We start from the raw sequence: 19,912 nt of genomic DNA, 5'->3' as shown, positions 1-19,912 counted from the left end.
ACATACTTAATAATATTTCTAATGGTGTGAATAGAATTGAAGGAAATAATTAACGTAAGTTATCCCAAAGCTGGGCTCCTACCAAGTGTTATTATGTTATCTGGGATTGGAAGTCAGAACTGTCTGGCTGTAAAATCCATGCCTCAACTACTGCACATTTGCCTCTCTCTGTTAGAGGGTAATTCTAAGTCATGAAAAATGTAAGAAAAGAACCTTTCTCTATCAGGGAATTGAGGATACAGAAAATACAAAATTCCCTGCCAAATTAAAGAAGAAAAAAATATTTTACTTTTTTTGATAGAAGACATCCGTTTTGAAAACTTCTGAAGTCAAGGGTGAAAATATGTGTTTTCAATACCTTTAGATGTTCAAGATTCCATCTCACCCAGCCTTTTATGTTTTTGTTTATAGCAGCACATTTTCTGTACCAACAAAAACAAGCCATCACCATAGAAGTGCATCTTAGAACATGAACGCTGATATCAAGCATTTGGAATTGTTACAGGCAAAAATATTTTCCTTGTTCTGGCTAGCTATGTGTAAAATTTTTTTAACCATATTGATCACTCTTATGATCTGATCATTAATTATGATTTAGAGGTTAAAGTTTTGCTCCTCTTTTGGCTTTTTGAAAAGGTCATAAACAGCAATGAGGCTTCTTGTCTACTTCAAGTTACTAGAAATTTCTGATTTGCTATTTATGGAATTTTAAAATGGCTTGATTCCAGGCCCTTCATAAATTTTTTAGGTCATTAATTAGATCATTCATTTGTTTACTGCAATTTTTTAGTGAGCATCTACTATGTGCCAGGCACTACTTAAGACATGTACAGAACAACAGAGCATCTAGAAATTATAATTCAGCAGTGAAGTCAGAACATACATTCCATGTGGCAACTGTTGCGAGAGAAGGATGAGGACAAAAGGTAATAAGAGGACAGAGAAGCATTCTAGAATGGCTTCATAGTGAACTGCGCAATGAAGGATGTAGAGGAGTTAATCAGATATTTGCTCAAAAAATAGTTAAGTGCCTTGCAGTCCCCGGCCCACAGTCATGGTCAGCCCCACCATGTTTTTTGACAGCCCTTGGGCTGCATCTCCTTCGAGCTGTTTGCAGACAAAGTTCCAAAGACAACAGGGTGGTGACTTCACACACCATAACGGCACTGGTGGTAAGTCCATCTACGGGGAGAAATTTGATGAGAACTTCATCCTGAAGCATACAGGTCCTGGCATATTCTCCATGGCCAATACTGGACCTAACACAAATGGTTCCCAGTTATGTTTCATCTGCACTGCTAAGACTGAGTAGTTGGATGGCAAACATGTGGTCTTCAGCAAGATGAAAGAGGGCATGAATATTGTGAAAACATGGAGCACTTTGGGTCCAGGAATGGCAAGACCAGCAAGAAGATTACCATTAGTGACTGTGGACAAGTCTAATAAATTTGATTTGTGTTTTGTCTTAACTACCAGACCATTCCTTCCATAGCTCAGGAGAGTGTCCCACTTTCCCTGGACCACTCTCAGTATCCTAACGTCTTTGTGATCTCACTGCAGTTCTTTGGGTTCTACATTATCTTCCCCTTCCAAGTCTATTTGGGTTGCATAGTTATGTTTATGACTAGGAAATAAAAACTTAAACAACCAAAAAAAAAAAGCTGTTAAAAAATACACAATCTAAACACACTAAGATATTTAAGGAGCACAAATGGGATAATATTTTAAAAGTAAAGTAATGTCCTGTTAGGTACTATACATACGAATCTTGAAATTTAGCCTTTTCTGGGTTCATACTCTTTTTTGCTATAATATTCTTTAATGGAAAAACCATACACAAAAATAATAATTGTATTATTTTGTATAATAACATGTCTAAAACTGCATTTTCTATCTGAATTTCTTCCGATATTAAAAATTAGAGTACATCATGAAGTGGGTGTTAGCATCAAATATACATTTTTTTAAAACTTTGTTTACTGTATAACATATACACAATGCAAAGACAGAAAAAAGCAATAGTTTGCAAAGCACTCTTCAAGAAGTAGTTGTAGGACAGATTCCAGAATTTGACATGGGCTGCCATACCATCATCTCAGATTTTTCCTTCTAGCTGCTCCAGAACCTAGGAGGCTAGAAGGAATAAATATATATTTTTTATCATCACAACTGACTTTCTTGGGAAAAATAACATATATACAAAGAAGCAATAAATTTCGAACAAATTTCCACAACAATTAGTTGTAGAACAGATTTCAGGGTTTGGTATGGGTTACAATTCTACAATTTTAGGTTTTTACTTCTAGCTGCTCTAAGATACTGGAAACTAAAAGACATATCAATTTAATGATTCAGCAATCATATTCATTTGTTAAACCCTACCTTCTCTGTATAATTCCACCATGACCTTTGATCTTTGTATCCCACTCATTAGGGGTATCTGGGTCATGGCCATTCCAACTTTTTCATGTTGGAAGGGGCTGTCAATAATGTAGGGTAGGGAGATGGAACTAGCTGATGCTCTGCAGAAGCTGGGCCCTCTAGGTTTCAGGACTTATCTGGTCCGGGGACCCACCTGGAGGTTATAGGTTTCTGGGAGATTACCCTAGTGCATGGAACCTTTGTAGAATCTTATATATTACCCTAGGTGTTCTTTAGAATTAGCTGGAATGGTTTTGATTAGGGTTTGGCAAGTTATGATAGGTAGCAATGTCTAGCTCATGCTTGTGTAGAGTGACCTCCAGAATAGCATCTCAGCTCTATTTGGACTCTCTCTGCCACTGATACATTAGTTACACTTCTCTTCCCCCTTTTGGAGTAATATACATCTTGTAAGACCAGAGTACATCAAATCACTTTAGACAAATAGAAGTAACCTGAATGTGGGGTTATTAGTAGGTAAACCTATTACATATTTCTGTTTTCATTTGGCTGAATTTAGGAGTTAGTTTCTGGTTTAAATTTGGCAAAAATTTTAAAACGGTCTCAGTTCCTATTTATTTACTTTGAATTTATTTCTCACAGAGGACATTTAGCTTAAGAAAACAGGTGTTTCAGCATAATGCCTTGGAGGCATTATGCTTAATGTGATTAGCTTAAAGAATCAAATAAAGTCTGAACACCTTGTTTTGACATAGGTTAGTGGATGGTATTTACTTAGATTTAAATAAATGATGATTTGTCATAGAAAAATACCCATGACTCTTACATGAATCTGTTTAAACTTGCTAACTCTTTGAAACCACCAGTGATGACAAACCTTATACTTTGGGGTTTGGGGGCTTTGAAAATGTAGGATAAAATCTTCAAAAAATCATCTTAACACATTAGTACACCATCAGGACTCCTACGTGAGTATAATTTATTAATATTCCATATTAATAATGATAATTAAAATGTCATGGATAATCTGAATGTATTTTTTTTAAGGAAGAAGAGGTGAAGAGAAAGCAACATCTTGAAAGTCGTTATTTTTGTCTCTTCCAAGGGGCCTGGAAAGCATTGATATTACTGAAAGCACGAGTCGGAATGTTCTACTTAATTCCTATTGCTGTGAACAGAACCAAAACACACAGACAATAAAAGTGTCATTAAAGAATACTTGATTATCCAGTCTGGAGTGAACTTCAGGGTAGAGACTAAAGAATGAGTTCTCCTTGCCAGTTTTTTTATTTTTTATTTTTTAACTAACAAAGAAAAGCAAGCAGTCTCCTAGGATTAAAGTCAGGATATAGGCACAAATTCAATAGAGGGTAAATGGCAAGTTTAGGCTGCTTATGTCTCACACCTGTGGTTCCTTGTCTGCTTCTCGGTATCAGAGGATAATTGAAAGACCCACTTTCTGCCTGGGCATCTCCTCAACCATTGTGATTGACCCTGGAATGGACCCTCTCTACTCCAGAACATAGGCACCTTCCAGACTTTCTCTTCTGCTCCCCTCCTAACCCCAATTTGGAGGAGCTGCAGGAAGAAAGCTGTGTCTTAAAATGCCTTCATTTCTGATAAGCCAAGTGACCTTTAAACTGTGTGTAAATAGTTGTCTTGCTAACTATGAAGCTTTACCCTCTCTTCTGGCTGGAGATTTGCTAAAGCTGAGATCTTTAAAAATATATGTTTCAGTGTCTAGAAATTTATTAAGCAACTGGCTGCATTCTTACAAGCATAATGGGTAGTAGTAATAATGATAGGGCTGCAAAGAAAAATGTGGAATAATTTTATTTGCTCTGAGTGTAACTGTCTGATGTTAGAATTTGGCATTTCCTTGTGGGAAGCCTATCATGGGGATGTTCTGCCAAGATAAAGGAAGGAGGAAATAAGTACCGCACCCCGCAAGACTATATGGAGTTTTTAAAAACATTTTTAAAAATAGCTGGTCTGATGATAGAATCAACTGACCTTAAGGAATATTTTCTAAACCTACTGCCATGATCAGTTAGTTTCTCAAATTTATATGACAATCATTCTGACAGTGGTTCCACCTCTCTCTTTTAGGATTTCCCAAAACCTGCTCCTAGTTCCCGCTTTGGGAGTGGAAATCGTCATCAATCAGTCCCATCAAGTTGCTATGTATCAGGATCACAATTGTGTAAAGTACTTCAGTCCTTGCCTTTCCATGTCCTTCCCTAGAAAAGTCTCTCTTTTTTGGGCCTCGTGCTTTTTCTTCAGTACCCTATTAGTGCTATGACAAGAAGAGACCTTTCTTTCCAAAGAAGCATGGCCTATGGTTTTGAGATGATTTACCCAAGTCACAACTACTAGTCTCTGAATTGTCACGGAAGTGACATCTTGAATTTCAATTCAGAGTAACACATCCTCTAACATGTAAATCATTAAGATAAAGAGCCAGGGAGAAATAGATTTCCAAACTTCCTATTACCAGTTTTCTTGGTTAATGTTTATGGGCCAAAATTATATTCTGAATTTCTAGTAGGTCTCCAAGGCTGGCTTTGCATTTTGCTATTCTCTGACATACACTTTTATAAATGGTGGAAAATGTGGTAGCAATAGAGGGCAAAGCCAGAAATGTACCCTTCCTCATGGGAGGACGTTGAATGAAGGACTATAAAATTGGTTATTAATTTAGAAGAGGCACTAAAAGTTTTTTTTTTTTTTAATTTTTAAAGGCTTTATAATGGTAGCAGATCTACTTATAAACTCAAGGAAGATAAAGCCCTTTTCATCAAGACTTCTTAGAATTCTATGTGAATAGCATGAGAAAAGAAGTATCACACAATTTTGATAAGATAGGAGAAGGAAGTGAAATAAAGGGGCTAAAAAATTCTCTCTTTTATAAGTAGAAATGAAGACCTCTCTTATCCTTAGGGACTTGATAGTGAGTCTTTATTACAGCAGGGCCTGTTTTGCTTCAATAGGCCCAACTTCCAGGTTAGCACAGAGCCTTTCCTGTGACTGATTTATGTGTGCATTCATTTAACAGACATTCTTTTTATTTATTTATTTATTTATTTATTTATTTATTATTAATTAACGGAAAAAAAGAAATTAACCCAACATTTAGAAATCATACCATTCTACATATGCAATCAGTAATTCTTAACATCATCACATAGATGCATGATCATCGTTTCTTAGTACATTTGCATCGGTTTAGAAGAACTAGCAACACAACAGAAAAAGATATAGAATGTTAATATAGAGAAAAAAAATAAAAGTAATAATAATAATAGTTAAAAAAAAAAAAACCTATAGCTCTGATGCAGCTTCATTCAGTGTTTTAACATGATTACTTTACAATTAGGTATTATTGTGCTGTCCATTTTTGAGTTTTTGTATCTAGTCCTGTTGCACAGTCTGTATCCCTTCAGCTCCAATTACCCATTATCTTACCCTGTTTCTAACTCCTGCTGGACTCTGTTACCAATGACATATTCCAAGTTTATTCTCGAATGTCCGTTCACATCAGTGGGACCATACAGTATTTGTCCTTTAGTTTTTGGCTAGACTCACTCAGCATAATGTTCTCTAGGTCCATCCATGTTATTACATGCTTCATAAGTTTATCCTGTCTTAAAGCTGCATAATATTCCATTGTATGTATATACCACGGTTTGTTTAGCCATTCTTCTGTTGATGGACATTTTGGCTGTTTCCATCTCTTTGCAATTGTAAATAATGCTGCTATAAACATTGGTGTGCAAATGTCCGTTTGTGTCTTTGCCCTTAAGTCCTTTGAGTAGATACCCAGCAATGGTATTGCTGGGTCGTATGGCAATTCTATATTCAGCTTTTTGAGGAACCGCCAAACTGCCTTCCACAGTGGTTGCACCATTTGACATTCCCACCAACAGTGGATAAGTGTGCCTCTTTCTCCGCATCCTCTCCAGCACTTGTCATTTTCTGTTTTGTTGATAATGGCCATTCTGGTGGGTGTGAGATGATATCTCATTGTGGTTTGGATTTGCATTTCTCTAATGGTCAGGGACACTGAGCATCTCTTCATGTGCCTTTTGGCCATTTGTATTTCCTCTTCTGGTAGGTGTCTGTTCAAGTCTTTTTCCCATTTTGTAATTGGGTTGGCTGTCTTTTTGTTGTTGAGTTGAACAGTCTCTTTATAAATTCTGGATACTAGACCTTTATCTGATATGTCATTTCCAAATATTGTCTCCCATTGTGTAGGCTGTCTTTCTACTTTCTTGATGAAGTTCTTTGATGCACAAAAGTGTTTAATTTTGAGGAGCTCCCATTTATTTATTTCCTTCTTCAGTGCTCTTGCTTTAGGTTTAAGGTCCATAAAACCGCCTCCAATTGTAAGTTTCGTAAGATATCTCCCTACATTTTCCTCTAACTGTTTTATGGTCTTAGACCTAATGTTTAGATCTTTGATCCATTTTGAATTAACTTTTGTATAGGGTGTGAGACATGGGTCTTCTTTCATTCTTTTGCATATGGATATCCAGTTCTCTAGGCACCATTTATTGAAGAGACTGTTCTGTCCCAGGTAAGTTGGCTTGACTGCCTTATCAAAGACGAAATGTCCATAGATGAGAGGGTCTATATCTGAGCACTCTATTCGATTCCATTGGTCGATATATCTATCTTTATGCCAATACCATGCTGTTTTGACCACTGTGGCTTCATAATATGCCTTAAAGTCCGGCAGCTTGAGACCTCCAGCTTCGTTTTTTTTCCACAAGATGTTTTTTGCAATTCGGGGTACCCTGCCTTTCCAGATAAATTTGCTTATTGGTTTTTCTATTTCTGAAAAATAAGTTGTTGGGATTTTGCTTGGTATTGCATTGAATCTGTAGATCAATTTAGGTAGGATTGACATCTTAACTATATTTAGTCTTCCAATCCATGAACACGGTATGCCCTTCCATCTATTTAGGTCTTCTGTGATTTCTTTTAGCAGTTTTTTGTAGTTTTCTTTATATAGGTTTTTTTTTTGTCTTTAGTTAAATTTATTCCTAGGTATTTTATTCTTTTAGTTGCAATTGTAAATGGGATTTGTTTCTTGATTTCCCCCTCAGCTTGTTCATTACTAGTGTATAGAAATGCTACAGATTTTTGAATGTTGATCTTGTAACCTGCTACTTTGCTGTACTCATTTATTAGCTCTAGTAGTTTTGTTGTGGATTTTTCCGGGTTTTCGACGTATAGTGTCATATCGTCTGCAAACAGTGATAGTTTTACTTCTTCCTTTCCAATTTTGATGCCTTGTATTTCTTTTTCTTGTCTAATTGCTCTAGCTAGAACCTCCAACACAATGTTGAATAAAGTGGTGATAATGGACATCCTTGTCTTGTTCCTGATCTTAGGGGGAAAGTTTTCAGTTTTTCCCCATTGAGGATGATATTAGCTGTGGGTTTTTCATATATTCCCTCTATCATTTTAAGGAAGTTCCCTTCTATTCCTATCTTTTGAAGTGTTTTCAACAGGAAAGGATGTTGAATCTTGTCAAATGCCTTCTCTGCATCAATTGAGATGATCATGTGATTTTTCTGCTTTGATTTGTTGATATGGTGTATTACATTAATTGATTTTCTTATGTTGAACCATCCTTGCATACCTGGGATGAATCCTACTTGGTCATGATGTATGATTCTTTTAATGTGTTGTTGGATACGATTTGCTAGAATTTTATTGAGGATTTTTGCATCTATATTCATTAGAGAGATTGGTCTGTAGTTTTCTTTTTTTGTAATATCTTTGCCTGGGTTTGGTATGAGGGTGATGTTGGCTTCATAGAATGAATTAGGTAGTTTTACCTCCACTTCGATTTTTTTGAAGAGTTTGAGGAGAGTTGGTACTAATTCTTTCTGGAATGTTTGATAGAATTCACATGTGAAGCCGTCTGGTCCTGGACTTTTCTTTTTAGGAAGCTTTTGAATGACTAATTCAATTTCTTTGCTTGTGATTGGTTTGTTGAAGTCATCTATTTCTACTTGAGTCAAAGTTGGTTGTTCGTGTCTTTCCAGGAACCCGTCCATTTCATCTAAATTGTTGTATTTATTAGCATAAAATTGTTCATAGTATCCTGTTATTACCTCCTTTATTTCTGTGAGGTCAGTAGTTATGTCTTCTTTTCCATTTCTGATCTTATTTATTTGCATCCTCCCTCTTCTTCTTTTTGTCAGTCTTGATAAGGGTCCATCAATCTTATTGATTTTCTCACAGAACCAACTTCTGGTCTTATTGATTCTCTCTATTGTTTTCATGTTTTCAACTTCATTTATTTCTGCTCTAATCTTTGTTATTTCTTTCCTTTTGCTTGCTTTGGGATTAGTTTGCTGTTCTTTCTCCAGTTCTTCCAAGTGGACAGTTAATTCCTGCATTTTTGCCTTTTCTTCTTTTCTGATATAGGCATTTATGGCAATAAATTTCCCTCTTAGCACTGCCTTTGCTGCGTCCCATAAGTTTTGATATGTTGTGTTTTCATTTTCATTCGCCTCGAGGTATTTACTAATTTCTTTGCAATTTTTTCTTTGACCCATTTGTTGTTTAAGAGTGTGTTGTTGAGCCTCCACGTATTTGTGAATTTTCTGGCACTCTGCCTATTGTTGATTTCCAACTTCATTCCTTTATGATCCGAGAAAGTGTTGTGTATGATTTCAATCTTTTTAAATTTGTTAAGACTTGCTTTGTGACCCAGCATATGGTCTATCTTTGAGAATGATCCATGAGCACTTGAGAAAAAGGTGTATCCTGCTGTTGTGGGATATAATGTCCTATAAATGTCTGTTAAGTCTAGCTCATTGATAGTAATATTCAGATTCTCTATTTCTTTATTGATCCTCTGTCTAGATGTTCTGTCCATTGATGAGAGTGGTGAATTGAAGTCTCCAACTGTTATGGTATATGTGTCTATTTCCCTTTTCAGTGTTTGCAGTGTATTCCTCATGTATTTTGGGGCATTCTGGTTCGGTGCATAAATATTTATGATTGTTATGTATTCTTGTTTAATTGTTCCTTTTATTAGTATATAGTGTCCTTCTTTGTCTCTTTTAACTGTTTTACATTTGAAGTCTAATTTGTTGGATATTAGTATAGCCACTCCTGCTCTTTTCTGGTTGTTATTTGCATGAAATATCTTTTCCCAATCTTTCACTTTCAACCTATGTTTATCTTTGGGTCTAAGATGTGTTTCCTGTAGACAGCATATAGAAGGATCCTGTTTTTTAATCCATTCTGCCAGTCTATGACTTTTGATTGGGGAATTCAGTCCCTTAACATTTAGTGTTATTACTGTTTGGATAATATTTTCCTCTACCATTTTGTTATTTGTATTATGTATATCATATCTCACTTTCCTTCCTTCTACACTCTTCTCCATACCTCTCTCTTCTGTCTTTTCATATCTGACTCTAGTGCTCCCTTTAGTATTTCTTGCAGAGCTGGTCTCTTGGTCACAAATTCTCTCAGTGACTTTTTGTCTGAGAATGTTTTAATTTCTCCCTCATTTTTGAAGGACAATTTTGCTGGATATAGGAGTCTTGGTTGGCAGTTTTTCTCTTTTAGTAATTTAAATATATCATCCCACTGTCTTCTAGCCTCCATGGTTTCTGCTGAGAAATCTACACATAGTCTTATTGGGTTTCCCTTGTATGTGATGGATTGCTTCTCTCTCGCTGCTTTCAAGATCCTCTCTTTCTCTTTGACCTCTGACATCCTAACTAGTAAGTGTCTTGGAGAACGCCTATTTGGGTCTAATCTCTTTGGGGTACACTGCACTTCTTGGATCTGTAATTTTAGGTCTTTCATAAGAGTTGGGAAATTTTCAGTGATAATTTCTTCCATTAGCTTTTCTCCTCCTTTTCCCTTGTCTTCTCCTTCTGGGACACCCACAACATGTATATTTGTGTGGTTCATATTGTCCTTGAGTTCCCTGATACCCCGTTCAAATTTTTCCATTCTTTTCCCGATAGTTTCTGCTTCTTTTTTGGAATTCAGATGTTCCATCCTCCAAATCACTAATTCTATCTTCTGTCTCTTTAAATCTATCATTGTAGGTATCCATTGTTTTTTCCATCTTTTCTACTTTATCCTTCACTTCCATAAGTTCTGTGATTTGTTTTTTCAGTTTTTCTATTTCTTCTTTTTGTTCAGTCCATGTCTTCTTCATGTCCTCCCTCAATTTATCGATTTCATTTTTGAAGAGGTTTTCCATTTCTGTTCATATATTCAGCATTAGTTGTCTCAGCTCCTGTATCTCATTTGAACTATTGGTTTGTTCCTTTGACTGGGCCATATTTTCAATTTTCTGAGCGTGATCTGTTATCTTCTGCTGGTGTTTGGGCATTTATTCAGCTTTCCCTGGGTGTTGGACCCAACATGTTGAAAGATTTTTCTGTGAAATCTCTGTGTTCTGTTTTTCTTATCCTGCCCAGTAGGTGGTGCTCGTGGCACACGTTTGTCTGCGGGTTCCACCAGTAAAAGGTGCTGTGGATCCTTTAACTTTGGAAAAACTCGCCGTGGGGGAGGTTCGGCAGCTGAAGCGGCTTGGAAGAGTGCCAGCCTGCCCGGGGGTCCGAACGCGAGGAGGGTCGCCGGCCACTGCAGCCCGGGAGAGCGCCCGTCCGAATTTCATAGTCAGTCCGGGGTGCCAAGCATGGCGGGAGGGGGCCAGCCGCCGCCGCCCGGGAGAGTGCACCGTTTCCGGCCGGACCAGGGAGTCACATGTTTGGAAGGGACCCCCCCAGTCACCGTTCTCCGCGGCCTGGGGATTTCCAATCCAATTCTCTCAGTTGGTCCGGGGAGCCGCACGTGGTAGGGGCACCAGCCGCCGCGGCTTGAGGGGACCGCCTGCCCAATTCTGCCAGCTGGCCCAGGAAGGAGGAGGGGAGGGACTCCGGCCGCTTGCCGCCCCGCCTGGGGAAGCCTGCGCCCCTTGGCGATCTCACCGGAACGGGTTCTCCCAGCCAGTGAGCCGTTCCAGGATGTGGTACGCTGTCTTTTTGATCTCTGTCGTGGCTCCGGGAGCTGTTCTGTATTGTTTCTACTCCCCTAGTAGCTGTTCTGGAGGAGGAAATGTGAGGATGGCAAGGCTGTCGAGGACGGTGGCGGAGGAGCTGGTGAAGGCAGAAGACGGCACGGTGGTGGTTGAAGAGCCGCTGGAGTAGGAGGAGAAAGGGAAGGATAAGATGGTGGATGGAGCGCCGCTGGAGCAGAAGGGGAAAGAGAAGGGCAAGATGGCGGCAGGAGCGCCACTGGCAGAGAAAGAGGAAGAGGAGGGCTAGAAGGCGGCAGGAGCGCCGACGGAGAAAGGGGAAGAGGAGGGTTGGATGGCGGCGGGAGCACCGGCGGAGAAAGAGGAAGAGGAGGGCTGGATGGCAGCGGGAGCGCCGGCGGAGAAGGGCAAGAGGAGAGCTGGATGGCAGCGGGAGCGCCGGCAGAGAAAGAGGAAGAGGAGGGCTGGATGGCAGCGGGAGCGCCGGCGGAGAAGGGGGCCATTTAACAGACATTCTGAACACACATTATCTGTAAAGCAATGTGGTTTTTCTAGAACTAGGGAATACAGAGATGAAAGAGATAGGCTCTTTGTCCCCAATAATAAATAAAATCTATCAAAGTTGTACAGTACATAACAATGATAAGATTTCTATCACAACACAGCAACAAGTCTGAGGTTCTGCCCCAAGTTTTCATAAGTTGATATTTCCACTGACATACATCAACTGTGCAATGTATGCAATATGGTTTGGGGTAAACTATTATAAAAATCATCTATAAGAGAACATTTATTTTCCAAGTGAAAAAAAAATATTTAATTCAGCATCAAGTGCACTGTGTATAAGGGCTAAAAATAGTTTAAAAGTAGGGGTGAATCCTAGATTTCTAAAACCCCTAAAGTAGCATAATAGTAGATTCATATACTATTCTTCTAATAAGGTGAACAATACTTGAAAGATATCCCTTTATTTTTACTGATCCAAGCATAGAAGTCTGTGATTATGTTATATATTTGATGATGCTGGTTATTTATAACTTCATGTCAATTTTTTAAAACATTTTTTTTACAGTGAAAAATAACATATACAAAAAAGCAATAAATTTCCAACTATATTTTAACAAGTGGTTATACAACAGATTTTAATGTTTGGTGTGGGTTATAATTCCACAATTTTTCATTTTGTCTTCTAGCTGCTCTGGAAGACACTGGAGCATACCAAGAGTTTGGTATGGGCTACAATTCCATACTTTTAGGTTTTTATTTCTAGCTGTTCTAAGGTTCTGGAGACTAAAAGAAATATCAACATACTGATTCAGCACTCATACTCTTTGTTAAGCCTGACCCTCTCTGTATAATTTCACCATCACCTTTGATCTTTTTCCTACTCTGTAGGGGTATTTGGGCTATGGCCATTCTAACTTTTTTATGTTGGAAGGGACTGTCGATAATACTTCATGTCAATTTGACAATAGTTTTTCTGCTCATATGCTATGCCAGCACTATGCTAGGGGTTTCACAGGATCTAAAGATGAGTGGGCATAGTCCAAAACACATAGGATAAGATAACCATAGGAAAGGATGATGTTGAGAGCTATGATAAGAGGGAAAGAACCTATATAGGAAGCAATTTTTTAAATGTAAGCTAACCTTGGGTAGGCTTTCTGCAGGTAAAGCTGAAGCCACAGGACACTGAGATTCAGCAAAGACTGGAAGGCAGGATAGTGAGAGGAAAGCAAATTGTCCAGGTTTGGTAGAATTAAGGCTTCTGGAAACTTAGGTCCACTTTTAAATATCAAAAACTTAGCTTCCTCCATATGATAATAATTGCTATATATATAAAGTATAGTAATTATTTTAGTAGCCTTTCATAGAAAAAAAATGAACGAGGACAAAAAGTTACTCTGAATTCAGTAACACTTTAGAACAAATTTATAATGCCTCTATTCATTTGAATAATATAGAGAATAAAAGTATAAGATGCATTATTTATTCAGTCTAATGTTGAAGTATATCTGGATTCATGGATCCTTACCATGATAATTGGTTCCATGGGCCTTTAACCTAGGGTAGGGTAGGATTTGATTACAGAAAGATGCTGAATGAAGGACTATAAAGTTTGTTCTTAATTTAGAAAAAAAATTAACATTTTTGGAGGACATATTGGCATCATCCAAAATGTGGTTTAGGAAAATTATTTCAGTTGAATATTAGATCCATAAAGGCAGAGAGCTCCTTTGTCTTGCTCATTGCTGGACATACATATCTAGCATAGTTTATAAATTATAAAAGGCACTCAATACATAAATATTTATTGAATAAACAAGTAAACAGATGAGCAAAACCAATTAGGAGGGCAAAGTTTCAAGAAGTACAGAGAGGTAGTCAAGTGCTACCAAAAAACCCAAGGAAGCTGAGGCTAGACAAAAGTACATTCGATTTGTGAATAGGAGGGAATCTGATATGCAACTCTACAGGAAAACTTCCTGTTGAGGGGCAGAAATAGAGAACAAATCAATCAGAGTTAAAGAATTGGAATGAAGAAGGTAGGGGCCACAGACCATCTCAGAAAGTCTGACACCACTTTGGAGCATAATGTGGCTTTATTTAGAAAAGTTGGCATATACTTATCCTTAGGCTCTGCTGTTCTAGCAGTAGAACCATGCATAAGGCTGTGTGGATTGTCATTTTGGAAAATACAGAGATGCAGCATTACTGAGACCCTGTCCCAAATAAAAATATCGGCAGATGAAAAAGCATGTCATGTTGGCAACTTACTCTCAGATAGTTCAGAGAAAGGAAAAAAGTTATTTATACCATACTTGCTGTAGGGCCAGGATTGGCTATAAGGATGGGATTGTTTCAAACTTAAAAACAAAACAATAAATAATTAAAAACGTTTTTTAAAAAAAAGGAAGTTAAAAAAAGTATAACACTACCAATAAAAAGGACTAGAGTTAGGACAGGAATTTGAGTGGGAGTCAGAGAAATGTTGTTTTGTTTGTTTCTTTAGGATCTGGAGAATGTTGATATGTTTACAGGCAGAGGAGAAGGATCAAGTTAGAAAAAGAAATACAACTTGAACTGGTTCTAATACATGCTTCAATCCAGCATGCTAAATTTCTTGGGATGGTGGAAAATAATTGGCAAACAGACCACCACTCTTCACTTTTGCCTTCAGGAAGATGGACTCCTAAAGCCTCAAAGGATAAGAACATATCCCCTCACCTCAGAGTGCTTCTGGAATGTAATAGCAGGTGGACTGCAGGTCAGACTTGATGGGGATGGACAAAACAGTTGCTAGAACTTTCAGGGTCACTGTTTCCAATATTCCTGGATCTCAGCTCCTAAAAGATATTCTGATTTAGCTTCCTCTCAGTTAGAAACACATAAAAGAAGGGCTTCATTACTGAGGTTTTCATTGTTGTGTATAATCAGCAGCCTTGTACTTATGCTCATCAGTATGTCTTTGCATTCACCAGACTTGTGTTCCTACAGACAGTGTCCACGAAAATCAGGAAGCCTGCTCCTACTTGCTATCCAAATAGGGATCAGGGAGATGCAGATGCTAGGGCTATGGGGTACAACAGATAGCACTATGTAAAAATGGCTTAAACTGGCCACCAATGCAGATAGCCATTTGGGGAGATTAAGCAGGAAGAGCTACATTTGTTTTAAGAAAAGATTAAATTTTTAGTCCTTTATTAGCTCCAAAACTATTGTGGCAACATGAGTAAGTGCTATCACTCCTGTTCTAGCATAATACTGTCAGTGGTAGAATTCTGTTTGATATATGTCGGCCAAGGTGAGAAACAGGTATACTGGGAAACCCACTCCACAGACAACACAAATAACATTTTTTTGTGTGTGGGAAAAAGATACATGATGTTGTGTTGTAACTATAGGCGTTTCATCATCCCAGAAAAAATTTGAGATGATGATAGGGATCAGACAAAGGTTGTCCTCTTGTCTTTCTTAAGAAACAGTATATGTAGTGATGAGGATGGGTTTTGGATTCAGTGGTTCTGTTTCATCCCAACTTTGTGATCTGAAGTAAGTTAGCGAACCTCATTTTTCTTATCTGTAAAATGGGGTTAATGGCACTTACAGGTTTTTAAAATAAGGATTAAAGATCATATGTGTAGCATGCCTACCTATTATTATTTCTGCTTACTCAGACACTGGCATACAGCTCATTAGCTATTACTGCTTTTTACATTTACCGTATGCAAACTACCTTCTAATCCAGTAAGTCCCTAACTAGAGGCTTATAAACATTTCACAATCATCAAAAACAAACAACATACAGATAAACAAACATAAGCACAGGCTTTAAAAGCCTTTTAAGGTATAGATCTCTTTCTATAAATCTTGCCTGATTTTTTTTTAGCTGTTAATTCCTCAACCTTATGGGAAAAAACAAGCAAACAAATCAAACCTATATTTTATTGGAAACTGAGACTAGAAAAACTCAAAGGTAGCTAGATTAAAGAGTTTGGCATTACATCTATCATCTTCTTCTTTAAGATATCAGTGCATTTAAAAGGCATCTATTTTAACAAGCAATTTCAGAAAGAGGTTACATTCAATTATGACAATATCCCGATGTGACACTTTAAAAGTGGTCTCTAAATAGGGTGATCTGATATCCTGGTTGACTGGGACACTTCTGGTTTAGCCTTGGTATTTTAGCCTAATTATTAATAATCCCACCTACCCACCTCTGCAATCAAAAGTATCCAGGTTTGGCTGAGGCTCAGAGTTACAGTTTTGAAGCTATGAAACTCAGCATTACTTCACAGAGCAATTGTTCAAAAAGTTGAAAAAGTGATCATCTTCAACTAGAGATGTGACTGAAGCTGATCTGGATAGGGCTAAGGAAAATCAGAATAGAGGGGAAAGGATATATGGTCTATATTTTAAAACTTCAACTTCTGTGTAGGACCAAAGGAAGAGAGCTTTATTTGGTGCAAAGTTTCTATTTTTGGTAGCATACTATCTGGTTTGGCAGTTTATTCAAACACCTTGATTGCATGGTATCTTGACTAGGGAGTGTGATCCTGTTGGTTTGTACAGATTAGTATGATGCCCCAATACATCCCAGAGTAATCCAGGCAGAGAATAAAAAAGTATTTGCAAAGTCCCCTTAGGGGAGAAAGGAGGAAATATTAAACTTCCTCACCTAGGAAATTCCTGATATTCTTGCAAGCATTAGGGACAACCAATTTAATAGGTCAAACCCTCAATATTGGGGCTCGCCCCTATGAAACTTATTCCTACAAAAGAGAAGCCAAGCTTACCTATAATTATGCCTAAGAGTCACCCCCACAGAACCTCTTTTGTTGCTCAGATGTGGCCTCTCTCTCGAAGCCAACTCAGCAGATGAACTCACTGCCCTCTTCCCTACTTGGGACATGACTCACAAGGGTGTAAATCTCCCTGGCAATGTGGGTCATGACTTCCATGGAGGAACCAGGACCTGGCATCACAGAATTAAGAAAAATTTCTTGACCAAAAGAAGGAAGAGATAAATGTGACAAAAGAGAGTTTCAGTGGCTGAGAGATTTCAAACAGAGTTGAGAGTTTATTCTGGAGGTTATTTTTATATATTTTATAGATATCGCTTTCTACTTTATGGTGTATTGGAATGGCTAGAGGGAAATACCTGAAACTGTTGAGCTGTATTCCAGTAGCCTTGATTTTTGAAGATGATTGTATACAGCTTTTACAGTGTGACTGTGTGATTATGAAAAACTCATGGCTGACTCTTTATCCAGGGTATGGATGGATGAGTAAAAAAATAATTTTAAAATGGGTGTCAATAAGGGGTAAAAAAAATTTCGTCAATTGCAATACTAGTGGTCAATGAGAGGGAGGGGTAAGGGGTATGGAATATATGGGCTTTCCCTTTTTTTTTTTCTGGAGTGCTGCAAATGTTCTAAAATGATCATGGTGATGAATATACAACTATGTGATGATAAAAAATACTGAATGTGGTTATGAGTTGTGATGAAACTGTGAGACTTCAATTGTATACTTTGGATGGATTATATGCTGTGTGAATATATTTCAATAAAATTGCATTAATAGAAAAGTGTCCTGGGTGGGCCACGGTGGCTCAGTGGCAGAGTTCTTGCCTGTCATGCCGGAGACCTGGGTTCATTTTCCAGTGTCTGCCCATGTAAAAAAAAAAAAAAAAGTGTTCTGGTTTGGACAACAAATTTAGTCATCCTATATAAAGCCTTTTAACCTTGGATATTCCTGAGTACCCAAGCCAGGTGCAATATAATAGAAAGTATTCATATTTCACCTTTAACCTAAATAAATTATGCATATGGGCACCGGGACCATGAAATGTTTCCACAGGAAATTTCCAAGTTAACATTTAATTAATAGATCATAATGTAGCAAAAGAGACAAAGTAAGAAAGATTTACAAGAGCAAGAGATGACCAAAGCAAATGGAAACTTCTGCTGTGTCAGTGGTCCAGGGCAGTGCAGAAAACCTGGGCATCCAGTGTATGTATGTCATGTGCTAGATGTTTTGTAGACTTATATTGTTTTTTCAAAGTTGCTATTGAAATCAACACTTACATTTCCTGGTGCCTGCCCATGCAAAAATAAAAAAAGAAATATCAACACAGCTCCATGTTTGAGCACTTTGCATTCCAATGTCCTGTACTCTGGAGATGAGTTTGCCGTATAGAATTAAAGAATTATGTGGCATGGAATATGTCCAGTGTTTAGACTATTATTTCTTTTCCCTATCATTATGTTCCTCCTTTCCCCTCCTCTCCAGCATACCTACAAAATTTATAGTATTTCCAAGAAAGAGAGAGAAACAGGGTTCATGACTTTTGCCTGTCAAAAACTGAGAAAATTCAAAGCTATTGTTTTTTTGTAACATAAGTTATGGAAACAATAAACTAATTTAATCATTATTAATTTATGAAGTATAATATACTGATTTGTGTTATGATGTCAACTTATCACTTTAAATAGACTTTTAAGCATTGTACTTCACAATATTATTTATTTACTCAGCCTTACCTCTATTGAATTTATTACTCACCAGGAAAAACGAAATGGATATGTTGGCATAGAATAAAGATAGATAAAAAAGAATAGATGGCCCAAATACCAGAATGAAGATGATTCTAGGTCTAATGAGTTCTAGGAAATTATAATCATAAAGTGAATGTGAATCACAGATTTTGTCTTTCTTTGACTTACCATAAGTAAATTCCCTTGAGTAAAAGTTCCTATGAATTTTATGCTTAAAAAATATTCAGCCTGGAAAAAAAAAATTCAGCCTGAAATCCTCTAGTAATCCAGAGAAGCCACTGTCATTAATCTATTAATGTTTTCTATTACCGAGTATACAAGGAGGCTTGTGCCTATTTATTTATTTATTTTAAAATTTAGTTTAGAAGTCCTTTCTGAGCATGACACCCAAAGGCAGAAATCATCATGAAAAAAAGATTCATGGATTTGACTACATAAGAATGAAATCTTCTGCAGAAACACCCCCCCAAGCAAAACTAAGACATAATATGTAAATTATATGATAGACAAGGGATTACTATGCTCAATACATGAGTTCTTACAAATCTATAAACAGATAATAATTGTCCCCCACAGAAAAATGAGCCAAGGTATAAAAGGAGAATTTATACCATAAGACATACAAATAGCAAGTTGAGTAAGGAAAAGATAATGGACCTCATTGATGACCAAAAAAAATTAAAATTACTCTTATACTAGGATAGAGTATTTTCACATAATAGGCTAAAGAAAGAATTTTTAAAGTGTGAGGATGATGGGAACAAATCTTTCTCACACATTATTGGAAAGAGTGTTAAGTCAGTAAAATTTGGCAATAATCACAGGGATTACTTTGGTAACTGGAAAATGTCTATTAAAACTGAATTAGTTACTATGGTACATTCATATATAGATACATACTCGTTAAGGTTGTAAATTTATGTTTATTGACATAAAAAATTCAATATGTATTTCAATGGAAAAAAGCTAGTTACAAAAAGAATGTTTATAGTAGGATTCTATTTTTTAAAAGAAGGATATACACCCAAATTAAAATTATATCAACATTCATCTCTCAGTGGTGAGATTGTGTGGAATTTTTACTTTTTTCTTTATATTTTTCCATATTTTCTAAACTAGATGAAATCAGAAGAAAAACAATAAAGACATTCCCATTATGAAGGGGAAAATGCATAATAAGTAATTTCTGGCCACTTTCTGTTAGGTGTGTGAGAAATTTAATTCTCTGTCCAGAACTAGAAAACAGCAACATTTATATTCTAAGGAAAGCCCAAGTTGAAAATATAAATCTTATCTGAAACTGCCAGTCAATAGCGATGGGAAATTTCTGCCTAAGGAGGCTCTGTGGACCTCTGCAATGCAGGACATTATGGTGTAGATCAGCCATGGGGGCTGGCAGTCTATTTGGAGAGGAGATCCTTAGTAATGCTTTGCTGTTATT

The 19,912-nt window shown here is 37.2% G+C and overlaps 1 long non-coding RNA gene and 1 pseudogene across 2 annotated transcripts in view; one reads left to right on the top strand and one right to left on the bottom strand.

The window, feature by feature from the left end:
• The window catches only part of LOC143679389 (uncharacterized), a 259,400-nt gene that overhangs the window by 21,699 nt on the left and 217,789 nt on the right, over positions 1–19,912 (bottom strand). The gene's annotated exons all lie outside the window — the stretch shown is intronic.
• On the top strand, positions 1,055–1,443 carry LOC143679549 (peptidyl-prolyl cis-trans isomerase A pseudogene; annotated as a pseudogene).

Source organism: Tamandua tetradactyla, chromosome 4, assembly GCF_023851605.1.
Source record: "Tamandua tetradactyla isolate mTamTet1 chromosome 4, mTamTet1.pri, whole genome shotgun sequence".
Classification (NCBI taxonomy): domain Eukaryota; kingdom Metazoa; phylum Chordata; class Mammalia; order Pilosa; family Myrmecophagidae; genus Tamandua; species Tamandua tetradactyla.
This window is presented reverse-complemented; position numbering and strand designations above follow the sequence as displayed.